The following is a 14,323-nucleotide window of genomic DNA, read 5'->3' as shown; positions in this document are numbered from 1 at the left end:
CAGGCTGAATGGGTCTTGTGTTTGCATGGAAGGATGGTCCAGAAGGAACCGAGAATGTTTACATGAACTGGCTCACTGGTGAGGGCTGTGGACCTTGGGGACACAGGACTTGCAGGGTCCTGGGTGCTGTTGTGCAAGCTTGGAGCTGTGCTTGGGGAAGAGGTAGTGGGAGCAGGGTCCTGCCTCAGTGAGGTTCACAGTTACTGCACAGGTACTGCTGGCTCTTGCCAGCCTCCTACCTCGACGGAGCTGCCTGTCCTGATGGGTGCAGCAATTTGAGCCTCTTTGCTTCCAAGCCCCAGGTTGGCACAGAGTGATGTGATTATACATCCACATCAATTTGTGTAAAGCTGGCAGCATCCTCGGCAGATATTTTTGTACCTCCAGTTTCTAAATGGCAGTACTGTTAACAGCAATGTATCATCATTACCAGCAAGGCTTTAGCGGATGCACAAGCAAAGTATGATATTACTTAAACCTGTGCAAGTACTGTGTGATAACCAATCCATGTCTGATTAATTGTGTTTTCACCTTGCTTGGTAGAGAATAATGCAATGTAATGCAGCAGAATTTTGGTTAAGATTCTCTGGTGAGCCAGCACCTGTCTCCATGTATGTATAGGAGAGCACTATGGGCCAGCAACCTTGTGTGATGAGTGGTTTTCTTCCCACTGACACATCAGAAAGTGCTGGGTCAGTGTCAGAGGTGAGAATACAGCCCAGAGGAACCAAGGTGCCATCCAAAACTGCAGACTCCCAGTCCTTACTGGCCCAGACATCATTTGATTTTTGAAGACTCATTCTTTGGCTACAGTACTCCCTCCAATTGTGCCATTATGTATTAATAGGGGACAGAGCTGGCAGCAGGAAAGGGTAGCAGAAGTACACATTTGTCTTGCTGTCCAGTAAGCCACATAACAAATAGCGATGCCAAGTGTAATCCTGCTTCAGTTAAAACTGTTGCTTTGGTTTGTCATCATTCATTGTTCAATGTACAGCTGCTTAATGACAGGATGTGGGAAATGAAAAGTTTTTTATGTCCTCAAAGACTTTTAAAAATAAAAATTCCTGAGCAATGGAGGGAGAGAAGGCATTTGCACAGAAATGCCTGGGTCTGAATGCTGAGATGCAGTCTGGCTGGAGCGAGCCTCCCCTCAACGAGGCTCAAGAGACAGAGGTTTTGCTCTTAGCTTTAAAAATAACCTGCTGTGTAAAGCTGGGCAGTATCCGTGCCTTGGCTTTGTTTGCTTACGTTGCACATCTGGTGCAGCTGTCTCTGCCTAGCGCCTTGCAGAGCAGGACCTGCGTTTGACAGGAAGGAATGAAAAATAAAAGACAAATGCCACGTATCTGCGTGGGGCCACTTCTTCTTTGCAAAATGTTTCGTGGCCAATTAAGTTAGCAAATGTTAGATTTTGAACCTAAATATAGGGGAACAGAAGGAATTATCCATATGGACTGTGAGCTAGCGGATGAAATCTGAGGCGGATGGGTCGCTTGCAGAAGAGGCAGCATTAAGCCAGTAATGGAAGAGAGAACCCCAGACCCGCTGAAAACTGGGTGCGTTTTTGGGTCCATTCTGGGTCTGTTTTAATAATGATCTTAATTTTTATAGAAGTAAACATTTGCCTGAGGGCTACAGTGAGGCTCTGTCCTTCTGCATGCCACCTGCTTCTAGCTGGCAGTGCAAAATTACTGGCGGGTGCATGAACTTGGATCCCAATGGGAACTCCTCTTACCTGGGTGCTCTGCACATCATGTAAGCAAACAGGGAACCTGATGGGTTTGGTGGGAGATGCAACTCATGCAGACTTTAAACTCACTTCTGGTAGGCACAGCTCTTGAAGAACCAAAAAGTCTACATAATTGCTAGCCCAATCCCCTGTTTCATTCTGCCCAAAGGAATATTCTCTCTCCTCTATGCATATTTATTAAGCCCTATCCTGAACTATGTGAAATCAGTGTGGAATGTAGGTGAGGTTCCTCTCCGCTGGCCCAGGGCTTCTCAGAAGCATAAGCAAAATTAAAATTAAAGGAGGTGCTGGGGTTGGGATGAAACCTGCTTATCAGAGAGGCAGAAAGAGAAGAGTTGGGGTGATTTGATCTCTGTCCTCAGCACTGCAAGAGGGACAGGGAGCTGTTGAAATCCCTGTTGTGGGCTTTCCACACACCTGGGATTTTCCATGTTTTACAATCTCAGATAACTGTCAACTTTTTAGAATTATTTGATATATTCTTAGAGTAATCTATTACCAGCACCTCTCCACTCTGCTCATCACCACTCTCCCTTGGTCCAAGAGTTGTTCTTTTTTTTTTCCTTTTTTTTTTTTTTTAATCCCTTGAAGATGTCTATTTCCAACAAGCCTGCTGTTATCTCACTCTTGCTATTTTAAGTTCTGTGGCACAAAAAGGCTGACTCACAGAAAGCCGTGTTGTAGGAAATATTGGCTCAGCTGAGGAAATAATTCTCAGTTCATTCTTCCACTGTGTGCTTTGGTTTTTTTTTTTTCCTGTCCCTCTCTTTTTGGTGAGTGTGTCTTTTGGACTCATGTTACAGAATACACACAATCATAGAACCAACCAGGTTGGAAAAGACCTCAGAGATCATCAAGTCCAGCCGATACCTAACACTTCATGACAACTAAACCATGGCTTCAAGCATCTAGCACTGTGAAAGTTGGAGAGCTATTTCAAATGCACTGGTCTACCCAGTCAAATGTCTCTTTCTGTGTATACCCTGAAGTGTTTTATGTACTTGCTAGGAATGTTACATGGGATGCTCATACAGCTCATAGCATTTGGTCTCCTATTGGAAATGTTTTGTGGAAACGTGCTGCTTAATCTACTGCAGCCGTTCACAATTAATGTTCTTGTGGTGCACATCAGAGGGGCTGAAGATTACAACTGGTTCAGGGAAGTTTGATATCATAGAATTGTCAGGGCTGGAAAGGACCTCAAGGATCATCCAGTTCAAACCCCCCTGCCATGGGCAGGGACACCTCACACACTAGATCAGGTTGCTCAGAGCCACATCCAGCCTGGCCTTAAAAATCTCCAGGGATGGGGCAACCTGTTCCAGTGTCTCACCACCCTCATAGCACCACCCTCATAGTGAAGAACTTATTAACATCCAATCTGAATCTACCCATTTCTATTTTTGTTCCATTCCCCCTAGTCCTATCATTACCTGACACCCTAAAAAGTCCTTCACCAGCTGTCTTGTAGGCCCCCTTAAGATACTGGAATATCTTATCACTAAAGTCCTCAAGAATAAAATGGAAAGAAATGGATGTTCAACAAAATGTAGATAATCAACTAAAAAACTGGGGAAGATACAGGAGGCCTCAGTAAAGTCATTGTTCTGGCTGGACTTGTGCTGCACTCGGCTCCTGATGCATACCTGCAATCACCCTTTCACAGCTAAGGGATTGTATAAAATAAATCCAGGGTGTGCTTTAATTGGGTGTTAAGCACATCAGTACTGTGCAGTGAAAGACAAGGCTGGAGATCCTGGATGAAATCCTAGCCCAGTGGGATGGAGGAAAAAAACCCAAACAACTGCAAAACCTCTACTGACTTCAAAGGACTTCAATAGTTGGAGCAAGTTGTCTAATAAAACATAATGTGGGGTGTGCTTTGGCATTACCATGTACTTCATAGAATCATAGAATCAACCAGGTTGGAAAGGACCTCAGAGATCATCAAGTCCAACCTATTACCTAATACCTAACACCTCATGACTAACTAAACCATGGCTTCAAGTGCCACGTCCAATCCTTTTTTGAACACCTCCCAGGACAGTGACTCCACCACCTCCCAGGGCAGCCCATTCCGATGTAAAACATATGCCAGGAAACAATGCTTAACATCTTGTAGATATGGCTATAGCATATCTATCTATAGGAAAGCAAAAGATACTAATAAGAAGAAAAATCAGGAACTTTCAAATGTACCTATTGATAATTTCTTTTCCCCTAAACCTTTTGACATTATCATTTGCAAAACTTAATTAGAAGGTGGTTTTCAACAATTGCTGTCCTCAGGACATAAAGTATAGCCCTCACAAAACCAATATTTTTATCTTTAAAATACTTTATAAGCACTAATTTACCCTCCCAATTTTCCTGTGAGATACATAATTATGTGTTAACAATATCATCATCATTAGTGGCTGTGTTAGTCTTCTCTTTTTATAGGTGGAAGCTCGTGCCCTGATAATAAACAGCTTGCTGAAGGCCACATGAGGAATCCCTCAGGACTCTGAGTAGGGAGCAAACAGTCCTGGTTCCATCCTCTCTTCACAGAAAGATGCAGAAGAATGTAGGTATAATGAAAGAAAAGTAAGATTTTAAGTATGGGCAAATATGTTCAAGTTTGACTGGATCCCTAGACTGCCAGGAAATAGTGAAACAGTATGTGACAGAGATAAAAGTAAATCTCTAATAAATACACCTTTTGTACTTGTGCCTTTATTTACTCTGCAATAATTATACCAAGAAATGTAGATTATATTATGAATCATGATCATACTTACAGCACTGAATTTTTGCAACCACATCCTGGCCCTGTGAGATAATAATTTTGCTCTCATATGAGAGCCAGCTCTGTCTTGCTTGCACCTTGAGAGGTGTGTGATAGCAGCTGGTACACACCCTTTTTTGTAACCTCCTTAAAATAAAACAAGTCTGGATTTGCTTAGCCATGGTATGATGTAACATCCAAGTTACAGCCCTGCTGTGAAGGGATCTTTGCCATAGCCATGGAGTTAACAGGGCCCTCTTCAGTATTTCCAATTGAGAAGTAGCTTTTTTTTTCCATTTTAAGAAATGTGGATATTTGCATATCTGATGGGGAAGGGAAGGGAAGGGAAGGGAAGGGAAGGGAAGGGAAGGGAAGGGAAGGGAAGGGAAGGGAAGGGAAGGGAAGGGAAGGGAAGGGAAGGGAAGGGAAGGGAAGGGAAGGGAAGGGAAGGGAAGGGAAGGGAAGGGAAGGGGAAAAGAAAAAAGAAAGCAGAAAAGGAAAGGAAAGCAGAAACAAGATGAAAAAAAAAAAAAGTTAAGACAATCCTTTGAACATGATTAAAGCCAAAACCCAAATTTGTTCCCATGCCTCTATCTCACTCTGTCTAAACTTAATTACTACAGGAACTCAAAGGCAGTCTGGTCTTGCAGTGCTGGGTGTGCTCACAGAGAGGTTGTTTAACAACAGCCTGCCTGCTGTCATGGTACCCACAGTCAGCGCATGGCCTCTCAAGGAAGCAACCACAGTGCATGTTGAAACTACAGCTCTGTACCTGTGGTAGCTAAACCCAGTGGGGTCAGCCCATGTTGCTTCCTGGAGTCAGGTCTGTATTAGTATCTTTCCATGCTGTTTGCTCATTTTTCTCCTCTACAACTATGCAGAACATTTGCAAATCCTCCTAGGGCCAGATTCTGGGTAGCAAGGAGTAATGTTCAGGGCTTTCAACACAGCCCTAGGACAGCTTTCACTTGGCCCTTCCTCTTGTGCCAGGAACCACTTTGGGAGCCCAGTGGAATGGTGGCATTCTCTGCCCACAGTGGCAGCTCTCTGCAAGCAGCAAGGCCCTAGGACTGCAGTAGCAAACCCATTGTTTTCCCTTGCCCTCCCCCCCCAAAAAAAAGGAAAATATACCCAGTGGGAGTGGCTTTTCCTCTAAAGGAAGACAAGGTGTGGGACCCTTCGCTTAAAGGGGGCTGAAGCAGCTGGCATTTCTTCTCCTCTGTTTCTCTCACTTTTCCTTTAAAAATATGGTCTTCTGGCACTGATCTGAGAGCTCACCTTGCTGTGACACATTCACTCGCATCTGGGTTTCTCTTAAAGCCTTTAGGGTATGCTGGGTTTCTGGGTAGAAGGTAGAGGTCGGCAGCAATAAAACAAGGCTTTGGTAAATATCCCAGTCCTGCAGCAGCAGTTCTTAACTTTATCATCTGTAGACTGTGCTACATTTGGGGCCTATTGGTGGCTTTTAAAAACAGAAACATACAATTGCCCTTGTGCAGGAGGGCCAGGATGATTAGGCAGAAGAGCCTGCACCCTCCTGAAGCTCCGTATACCCGAGAGATGCCCACTGGTTCATGTGTCTCAGCACCACCCATTTGTGTTCTGAAATTTCTGGCTCCTGGCTCTGGATCACATCAGCTGTCTATGAAAGGACTTATTCACCTCTTGTTCCACTCCTGGTGTCTCTTCTGGGAAGCAGAAGCCTCCAGGATATTCTGGGTGTCAATGTAATTTTTTTGGGATTGAATCCTCTCTGCCCTATGGATATCTACAGTGTATCTGTACACTTCAAAGCAAGTGATAACAGTAGTGCTACAGGCATGTTCATCACCAGTGCTGCACATTTTTTACCACGTGTCCACTGATCAATTACTGATGAATTTCTGTGCCAAAGTAGTGGCAGAAGGTGCTTCCTGCTCAGAAATGTAAAACAGTCTTGGAGTACAAGGGCCACTGGCCCTCCAGCTATGGAGCTTGCAGACACAGGGAAGTCACAGGGACACTGCTAGGGTGTGGGAGTACCTATCTCTACTCTTTCCCACTGTTTTCTGGCATGGCAGCATTATTAGGACTAAGGGTGCCTTTGTGGTTTGCATTAATCTACTTTGGGACACAAATTGAAATAAGAATCTTGGTGGGGAATCAGACCCACCTGTACAGGTGCCTGAACCCCAGCACCCCTTCCTTGCTCCATCACTGCAAGCCCGGAGCTGAGGCGCTCCCTCGGTGGGAGCCTACAGATTCTTCTGTTTAAATCAACAGGCTTTAAGTCCTGCTTGTTTAAATATCAGGTTTAACTGGGACTTGCCTGCATATCAACAGCAGTATGGTAATTTTTACAAGGGAAAGGTGTTGGCTAGGCTTGTCCCTGCTCTCCCTGTTGCACAACATGGTGCTGAGTCACTGCCATTTCTCACCCTGTAAGTGCCTGCGTTCTCTGGGAGCTGTGTTTGTATAGGATGGGGTCCCGTAACGCATGCTGTAACTGAGGGAGCCTTTGCACAAACAAGAGCTAAAAATGAACAAAGAACCTTCCTGGTTCACTGGTGCTTATTTATGCACTGCCATGTGTGGCAAGTTTCATTCTGGCACCTAGACTGCATGGGGGACTGGGCTTGAACTTGCTTTTCTGAAGTCAGTCTAATTCCTGCTGATATACTGGTATCTCACTGGGCCTTCAAGTCTCGCCCTGATCTGCAAAAGACTTATGGATGGGTATTACATAGATTTAACACAGTACCATGGCTTTTATTATTTGCTGGAAAACGTTAATAAAACTCGAGTAGTACAGATGCATTTTAATCCCTGAAGTGATTTTTGAGTAGAATGTATGAATTATTAATTGTTGTTATTGTTATTATTGCAGTGCACACCTATCTCACAGGACACCGTGAGGATTAATTAATTCTTGTAAAGATGTAAAAGGCCACATAGGTGTCAAGGGTTACGACTAAAGTGCTTTGAAAATGGAAACCACACTGTGAGTGCCAAGAATTATTATTTATGGAGTCCGGGCAGTGTGCTTGGTGCTGTGCAAACACCAGTCCAGTTATTGCAAATATTTGCTTGTATGTGCTTAGTAGGCTGAGCACTCACAACTAATTTCAACTGTTCTGTAGATGTCTCTTACAAATACGGCTGTGAGAAGACTTCCCTGTAGTTGGAATGGCAGAGCCGCTGAACTGAATGCAAGCAGCTGTGTTACTGAAGCAGTCTGAAGGCACACTTTTATTCAAACACATGGATGAACCGACACCTGAGATGTGCTCCAGTTTTACATCCAAAAGTTAGGGCTTAATCCCATCTTTCTTATTGCTGGGAGACTTTGGGCAAGGAAATGTAACAACAGGTATTGTTTAGAAGTGCCTCTCCTGACTCAAGGCAAAGCCAACTCCCTAAGCTCAGCTCACTCACTGAACAACTTGCCATAAATCATAACCTGCTCAACTGCCCTGCATTACCCAACATCCGTTCTTGGAAACCTCTGCAAAGAGGAACCTCCCTCCTGTACGCTTTGGAAATGACCCTGGTAACTCTGAGCCCAGCTGCATTCTTAGGCAACAGAACTACAAAGTCTAAAGCTCATCACAGAACGTAAGGCCTTTGTGCAGTCTTATGAGGTGTTCACCTTTGGAAAGGAAAGGAAAGCAGAACAAAATGGATGGGGTATAATTATTAAAGCATAACTCTGCCTGAATGCACTTCCTAGATGCTATGGAGCAGAACATGTGCTCAGGTAATCACCCAGTCAAGTACATCATTGCGTTAAATCCCAGCGTCTGGCACCCCAGAGTTGTGACTGAACATTTGGAGAACACCAGACCAGGGAAACCTTCAGCCAGATGACTTCAGTTCAGCACGTTGTCGCTGCTCAGCAGATGGATGGGAAGATGGTGTTTGTAGTTCCTGTGGGCCAAACAACACACACTTGAGGGGTTTTCTCTCCTCTGTTTCTCACAGAAGCTGTCTGAATGCAACACCTCCCGTGCCTATTTCATGGACTTCTCACAGCTCCTCCCGTGCCCTTTTTCAAGACCCTGGTGTCCCATAGTCCCCTATATGAGGTCCCTTATCTTTCCTCTTGCCTTAGGCTACATGCATACTCCTGTTCTCCCCTCCTCACTACTGTCATTGCTTATCTTCTTTTACCTGGGAAGCAAATCATTCAGAGTATCAGGAGGTTAAACTCCTTTGAAGCACTGACAAAGCTGAGATTATACAGCAAAAAGGTGTTGAGTCCCTTGCCACTTTCCCTCCCCCCCTTTTAAATTTCCCAACTTTAAGCAAAGTGGTCAAATTTTGGAGTTGTAATGGATATTGCTTTCAAAAGTTATTGCTTCTTTATGTACTTAAAGCAGACAACCTGCACACCATTACTGAGAAGAGAAAGTTGTCCACTTGGGCTGTCAAAACCATTACAGAAATAAATGTTGAGCATCAAGTGGTTTGCAGTTACAGTATGTTTCTGGCTTTGTAGAGAGACTTTGGTTTCCTCATATAGCTCAGGCCTCTTCAAGCAAATAAACTGAAGGCCCAGGGCTTTCTCAGAACTAAATGTTTTTGCAATGCAAAAAAAAAAAAAAAAAAGTGTTTAAAAGGTGTTTTCTTTAAGTATTTAAATATTATTCATCACAAAAGGAAAGGAGCATGGGCCTGACCCTGAAAAAAATAGGCACCGTGAGGTGATCCAGAGACCCACCCATATGCTTTTGTCAAGGTTTTGTGGAGGCATCCCCTCTGCTTATGAGATGAGGCTCAGGTAGGTGAGATTTGCCCAACAGCATGTTGTAGTGGTTAGGCTGAAAGTGAAATCCACCCTTAACTCCAGAATTGCCACTGTAGGACTAATGCAGATTAATTAACAGAGCCAAGATCTGTGTACACACCCCAGGAAAAAAAGAAAAAAAGAGCAAACTATGTGGTCCATCTCTCTACTTTCCTGTTTTGCCAGCTGTAGCAGATGCAAAGTTCTTCAGAAACATGGCCTTGTGGAGGCCCCCGCTCATGCCGCATCAGACCTGGGCTTACATGCGTGGCACAAGCAGGAGTGAGATCTGACGCTGCCCAGAGCTGTGCATGGTTTGTGGTCACTGGGACTCTGCAGTGGCAATGTCCAGACATGAGAGTCCTGGACCAACGCCCAGGAGTGTGAAATGCTATTGCAAAAATATTTTAAGACTGGAAGGTCAGCCTAGTGATTAATATGGTTTCAATTAACAAAGCATGCTTTAAAAAAAATAAACCAACCTGTGACACCAGTGATAAACAGCGTTTCAATTCAAAAAATGAACAGCACCCAGGTAGGATACAACACTGTTACCACAGAGGATTATGTGCATTTAATGCAATTATAGGGTTGGTGCGGTAACGGCCCCGGGGGTGTGCCAGGCCGTGCTGAGCCCCGCAGCGCACAGGCCTGGCTTTCCCCTGCCAGGCTCCCCCGTGCCAGGCACCACTGCCAACCGCGACGCACTACAGAAAAAGAAGTAAAAGCCCCACGTTAAATCGTTCATTTACATAAGCGATTTGGCATCCCGGAGTAATTAATGCCTTTCCTATTATACTTTCCAGGGCTTCAACCACGCTGCCTGGTCGCACTGGGCCTGCGGTGCCCGCCGGCCTTTCGCCGGCCCAGGGCTCGACCGCGGGCGCAGGCCGCGGGCAGCTGGCTGAGATTCACAGCCGCCGCCAGGCCCAGGCGGCCTCTCCTTCCTGCCAGGGCCGCAGGCGGACTCCCCGCAACCGCCTCCCTTCACGTTCTGGCCCGGCTGCCGCAGCGCCTGCTCGGAGGAGCGCGGGGAGGGCGGTTGTGAGCAGAGGGGAGCAGTGGGTCCCCCCGCCCCGGCCGTCGATCCCCGCTCCGGTAGAGCGACGGGTTTGTTTTGCCGGGCGGCCGCAGCAGGCCTGCCCCGCTCCTCCTCGCCTCGCCTGGCCTCGCCTCCCGGCTCCGTTCTTCCCTTCCCTCCCTTCCCTCGGCGGCGGCGGCGGCGCTTTCTCTGGCGCCCATTTCCGTGCGGCTGGGCACCCTCTCCCCGCGCGAGTGTCTGAGGGCCGCTGGCTGCTCCGAGCCGCTTGGCTCCTTCCCTTAGTAACAGCTTTTACATTCTGCCTCAATTCCTCCTCAATCTAAATCACACACACACACACACACACATATTACTTTTTTTTTTTTTTTTTTTCCTCCCCTTCCCCCTCCTTCCTCGGGACTTAATCTCTCACCCCCACCCCCCCTCTCTCTCCCCACCCTCCCCCTCCCCCCGGCCCCTGGCTCGGGGTATAATTGAATATCACAGCACTACTCGCTGGTTATTTTTTTCCCTTCCTCCTCCTGTGTGTGTGTGGTGGTGTTTTTGGTTGGTTTTGTTGATTTTTTTTTTTTTTTTTAACCTCCCTGGTGTGTTTTTTTTTTTTTTTTTTCCTCCTCCTCTTGGTGTGGACACCTCAGCTCAGAAAAAAATAATAATATATATTACCGATACCTATATGTGTGTACACACACAGGGACACACACAGACGCGTACATATATAAATCTATGGCTGTATAAAAACAGGAGGAGAGACAAACAAGGGTGAATTTCTTGTGCCTCCATTCCCAGGGAAGGGGGGAGCAGCCGCTCCGCCGCCGTTTGTAAGGTAAGGACCGGGGCGCTCCGCCGCCGAGCCCCCGCGGGCCGGGCCGGGCAGGGGCCTCGGCCGGACCGAGGGAAAGCAGAGGTTGGGGGTGGGGTGGGGGTGTGGGGGGGTGTGTGTGTGTGGGGGGGCGGTCGGTCGCCCTGTTTGTTTCTGTGGCGGTTGGAGGCGGGGGATGGGCGCCCGCCTAACGCCAGCCGCGGCCCCCCCCTCCCCTTTTAATAAATGCTTGTTGGGGTACGGGGAGCGGGGGGTGAGTGTGCTCTTGTGGGTCTGGGTTGCGGGGGAGGGAATTATGTGATTTTTAAGGAAACGGCACCCCTTTCCCCTCCCCCCTCCGCGCTGCTGGCCTCCCCTCCCCCCACCCGGCTTCATTTTTGAAAAGGATTTAATGGGGGGGGGGGGACACACAGTGGCCTCGGCGGCGAATGGCACACTGGAGCCATGGCGAAAGGCCTATTTTTAGCTCGATTTGTGTGGAGAAGCACCCTCCCCTCCCCCTCCCCGCATATTTACTTGGGGCGGGGGGAGGGGAAGGGGAGAAAAAAGCGGAGGTGGAGGGGCTGGGGGGTTGGGCGGACGCCCTTCCCCCTCTCGGTAGAGTTCACCCTCGGCCCTTGTTAGCGGGGGACACACGGTCTGTGGCAGATATTTGCCCTCACACCCCACCCCTCCCCCACCCCTCGTACGGAGCATCCAAGTTATTGATCGGTTTCACTGTAAAAGTTCGAGGTGGAACGTGAAATACCCCACGGTGTCAGGAATCGGGCTCAGTTCGGGGTGAAAAATGAGATATTTATTTTTTTTTGCACTTCACAGGGGCTTTCTCGTCCTGGGCTTATCCCTGTCAGAAACCCCGGTGCAAATTGTGTGTTGCGTCTTCTAGACAAGCTTGCATGGTTGATGGTATGTATTTTTCTTGGGAGAGGGGATAGGTCTCGCAGTAGCACAACATGTGGCTTGTTGTTATTGTGGTACCCTCGAAAGGGTTAACTCTATCGCGTTGTTCCAGGTGAATTTGATCTTTCATCACCGAATTTCCTTTTAAGGCAGCTTGAGAGAATAAAAGTCTCCTTTCGCTTGTCTTTTGCTTTATCCCTTGAACAGCAAACTTTTTATGTGCTTTATGGCAGAGGCTTGTTGCTGCAGATGACACGTGAGTCTGGAGGAAAGTTTGGTTTGTAGGTCGCTGTGTAGGAAAGTGAAGTTTGTTGGTGAAGTTTTTACTACTCTCCAGCGTGCTCGACTTCCTCGTTTTCCTGTCTCTGTAAATCAAATTCCTAACTGATTTATGGGTGGTATCGCAAAACATTCCTGCTTTATTATTAAAGCATGAGAAGCACGATTAGGAGAACCAAGTCTTTGTTGCATTAAAAAGAAATAAATTCCTGCGTTTCTCTGACCCTCCTGTCCTGTGGTAGTGAAGTAAATGAGCACATTGAGGGTGTTAGCAAGGTCTTTTGGTGTTGGTAGTCTCTGCCCTTTGGGCCTTCACCAGGGCTGTAGTTTGTGCCTCTTAGAGAGGGCACCATTTGCAATGCTGGTTGAGTTTCAAGGTTGTATTTGAGCCTTTGGGTGTACTGGGCAGTTTGGGGCCTTCATCTTGCTTGGAGCAGCCTGGTGTGCATGAGGCTCATGCTGGATTTGGGGCCTTCCTTTGGACACGTGTGTTTTAACCATCTTCTCAGAGCACATTTCCAATGAAAACTGGTCCTGCAAACTCTCTTGTGGGTCCTTGAATTTAAGCAAGCGGTTACATGCTTATAGGTGAGCCACAGAAAGAAAGGCCCATACTGTTGTGGTGCTTAGGGTGCAGGTGGTGCCCTGTAAGTGGTTGTAACAAACTTTCTGTAGGTTCTTGTAGTGATTTTTTTTTTTTCCTCTCTTATTTTGGTTCAGACAGTGTATCATATTATTTACCTAAGATCACCTGAGCCTGTTCACTGTCACTGTTTGAAGTTTTCTTTGGGGAAGGTGGATTTGTCTCCATGAGAACAAGGTTCGTGTAGTACAGTGTCTTGGGAACTTGGTGGCTTGCCTCTCAAACTGTTATTGAGAACACCTGGAAAAGACTTAGTTCTCACTCCATGAGGAAAGGGGAAGGAAATGTAATTTACATGTGTGAAAGGAGTTGGGGTTTGGCTTTTGGGCTTTTGAATTTTTTTGTTAGACTGTACAAAAGTTAATGATTTTTGTTCATTTAAATGTGCAGAGCTGTAACGCATGTGCGTGGCATAAAGAATGCAATAATTACAGGAGCTTCTCTTGCTTAAGCGTTTTTCCCCTTCAAACAGGTAGTTATGATTTACTTTCTTTCTCTGTGAGGTGGTGTTTTTTTTTTTTTTTTTTAATACAAATACTTCTTTCAGTTTTATTCTATATATGGTAATTATTGATGTTTGCATAAAGCTTTGAAGTTGCAAGGCATGGTATAAGTGCTAAGTACCCAACAGCAGTACTTCATAGGCATTTTCCCATCATGAAAGAGTTTGATGCTAAAAAGTGGCACAGCCCTAAGCATAAGAAGGCCCTGGATGTATTAGGGGAAATGGTTCAAAATTGCTTATAATGTTGTTTTCAGGTAATTTTTTTTTTTTTTTGTATTTAGGAAGAACAGATCCAAATAATGTAAAGCAAACTCAGTTATTTTACCTAACTTGATTTTTGTTTCTGGAATTTAATTTAACGTGGACTTCACATTTGAGTCAAACAGAATGTGTTTGCTGTTATAAATTTTGTAGTGGCAGTAAAGACCCACATCCTACAAGGATGTAATCATGCAGATGCCAGGAAGTCCTGTAAAGAAACACACAACGGGTGAATAAGCTCTGCAGATGTCTGTGAAGTTGCTTGCAGAAGTTATGTGTGTTTTGTATTAGGGGTGGGCAGTAGGATGTGAAACTTTCATGACACTGATACTTTTTTGGCATCACAGTGCTGTTAAGTGTTTTGGGAAAGGCTGAGACAGTGGCAGATGTGACACTTTTCCTTTGTCAGTCCTGTTCCTCCGCTTATCTATGGTCCCAAGTGATAGTCACCCCTCCAAGTTGCTTGCTTTTCTTGTCTCTTCCCTTCCCCCCCCCCAACTCATGGCTGCTCAGGATTGTGATGCCCCTGTGAATTCTGACACTTGCTTGAGAAGATGCTACTGGCAAGCAGAGGCACAATGGACA

The 14,323-nt window shown here is 46.1% G+C and overlaps 1 protein-coding gene and 1 long non-coding RNA gene across 8 annotated transcripts in view; both read left to right on the top strand.

Annotated features, from left to right (window-relative positions):
- The window catches only part of LOC137444408 (uncharacterized), a 35,800-nt gene extending 26,020 nt beyond the window's left edge, over positions 1–9,780 (top strand). The window contains exons 2-5 of one of the 3 annotated variants that reach the window (XR_010988153.1): positions 4,196–4,319; positions 5,144–5,343; positions 7,387–7,500; positions 7,640–9,780. This is a non-coding gene — a long non-coding RNA (uncharacterized lncRNA). Of the gene's footprint in view, positions 1–4,195; positions 4,320–5,143; positions 5,344–7,386 lie in introns of all 3 variants that reach the window. The other 2 variants (XR_010988152.1, XR_010988154.1) reach the window with 2 other exon arrangements.
- Positions 9,781–10,553: 773 nt separating this feature from the next.
- The window catches only part of TBL1XR1 (TBL1X/Y related 1), a 120,047-nt gene continuing 116,277 nt past the window's right edge, over positions 10,554–14,323 (top strand). For 3 of the 5 annotated variants that reach the window (XM_068145034.1, XM_068145032.1, XM_068145033.1), the window contains exons 1-2: positions 10,554–11,153; positions 11,970–12,056. The gene's annotated coding sequence lies outside the window, so the exon portion shown is untranslated. The remainder of the gene's footprint in view (positions 11,154–11,969; positions 12,057–14,323) is intronic. The other 2 variants (XM_068145037.1, XM_068145035.1) reach the window with 1 other exon arrangement.

This window comes from Melanerpes formicivorus, unplaced genomic scaffold, assembly GCF_026170545.1.
Source record: "Melanerpes formicivorus ecotype bairdi unplaced genomic scaffold, bMelFor1.0.p_v2 SCAF_12, whole genome shotgun sequence".
NCBI lineage: Eukaryota > Metazoa > Chordata > Aves > Piciformes > Picidae > Melanerpes > Melanerpes formicivorus.
Note: the sequence above shows the minus strand (reverse complement) of the source record. Positions and strands in the feature narration are given on the sequence as shown.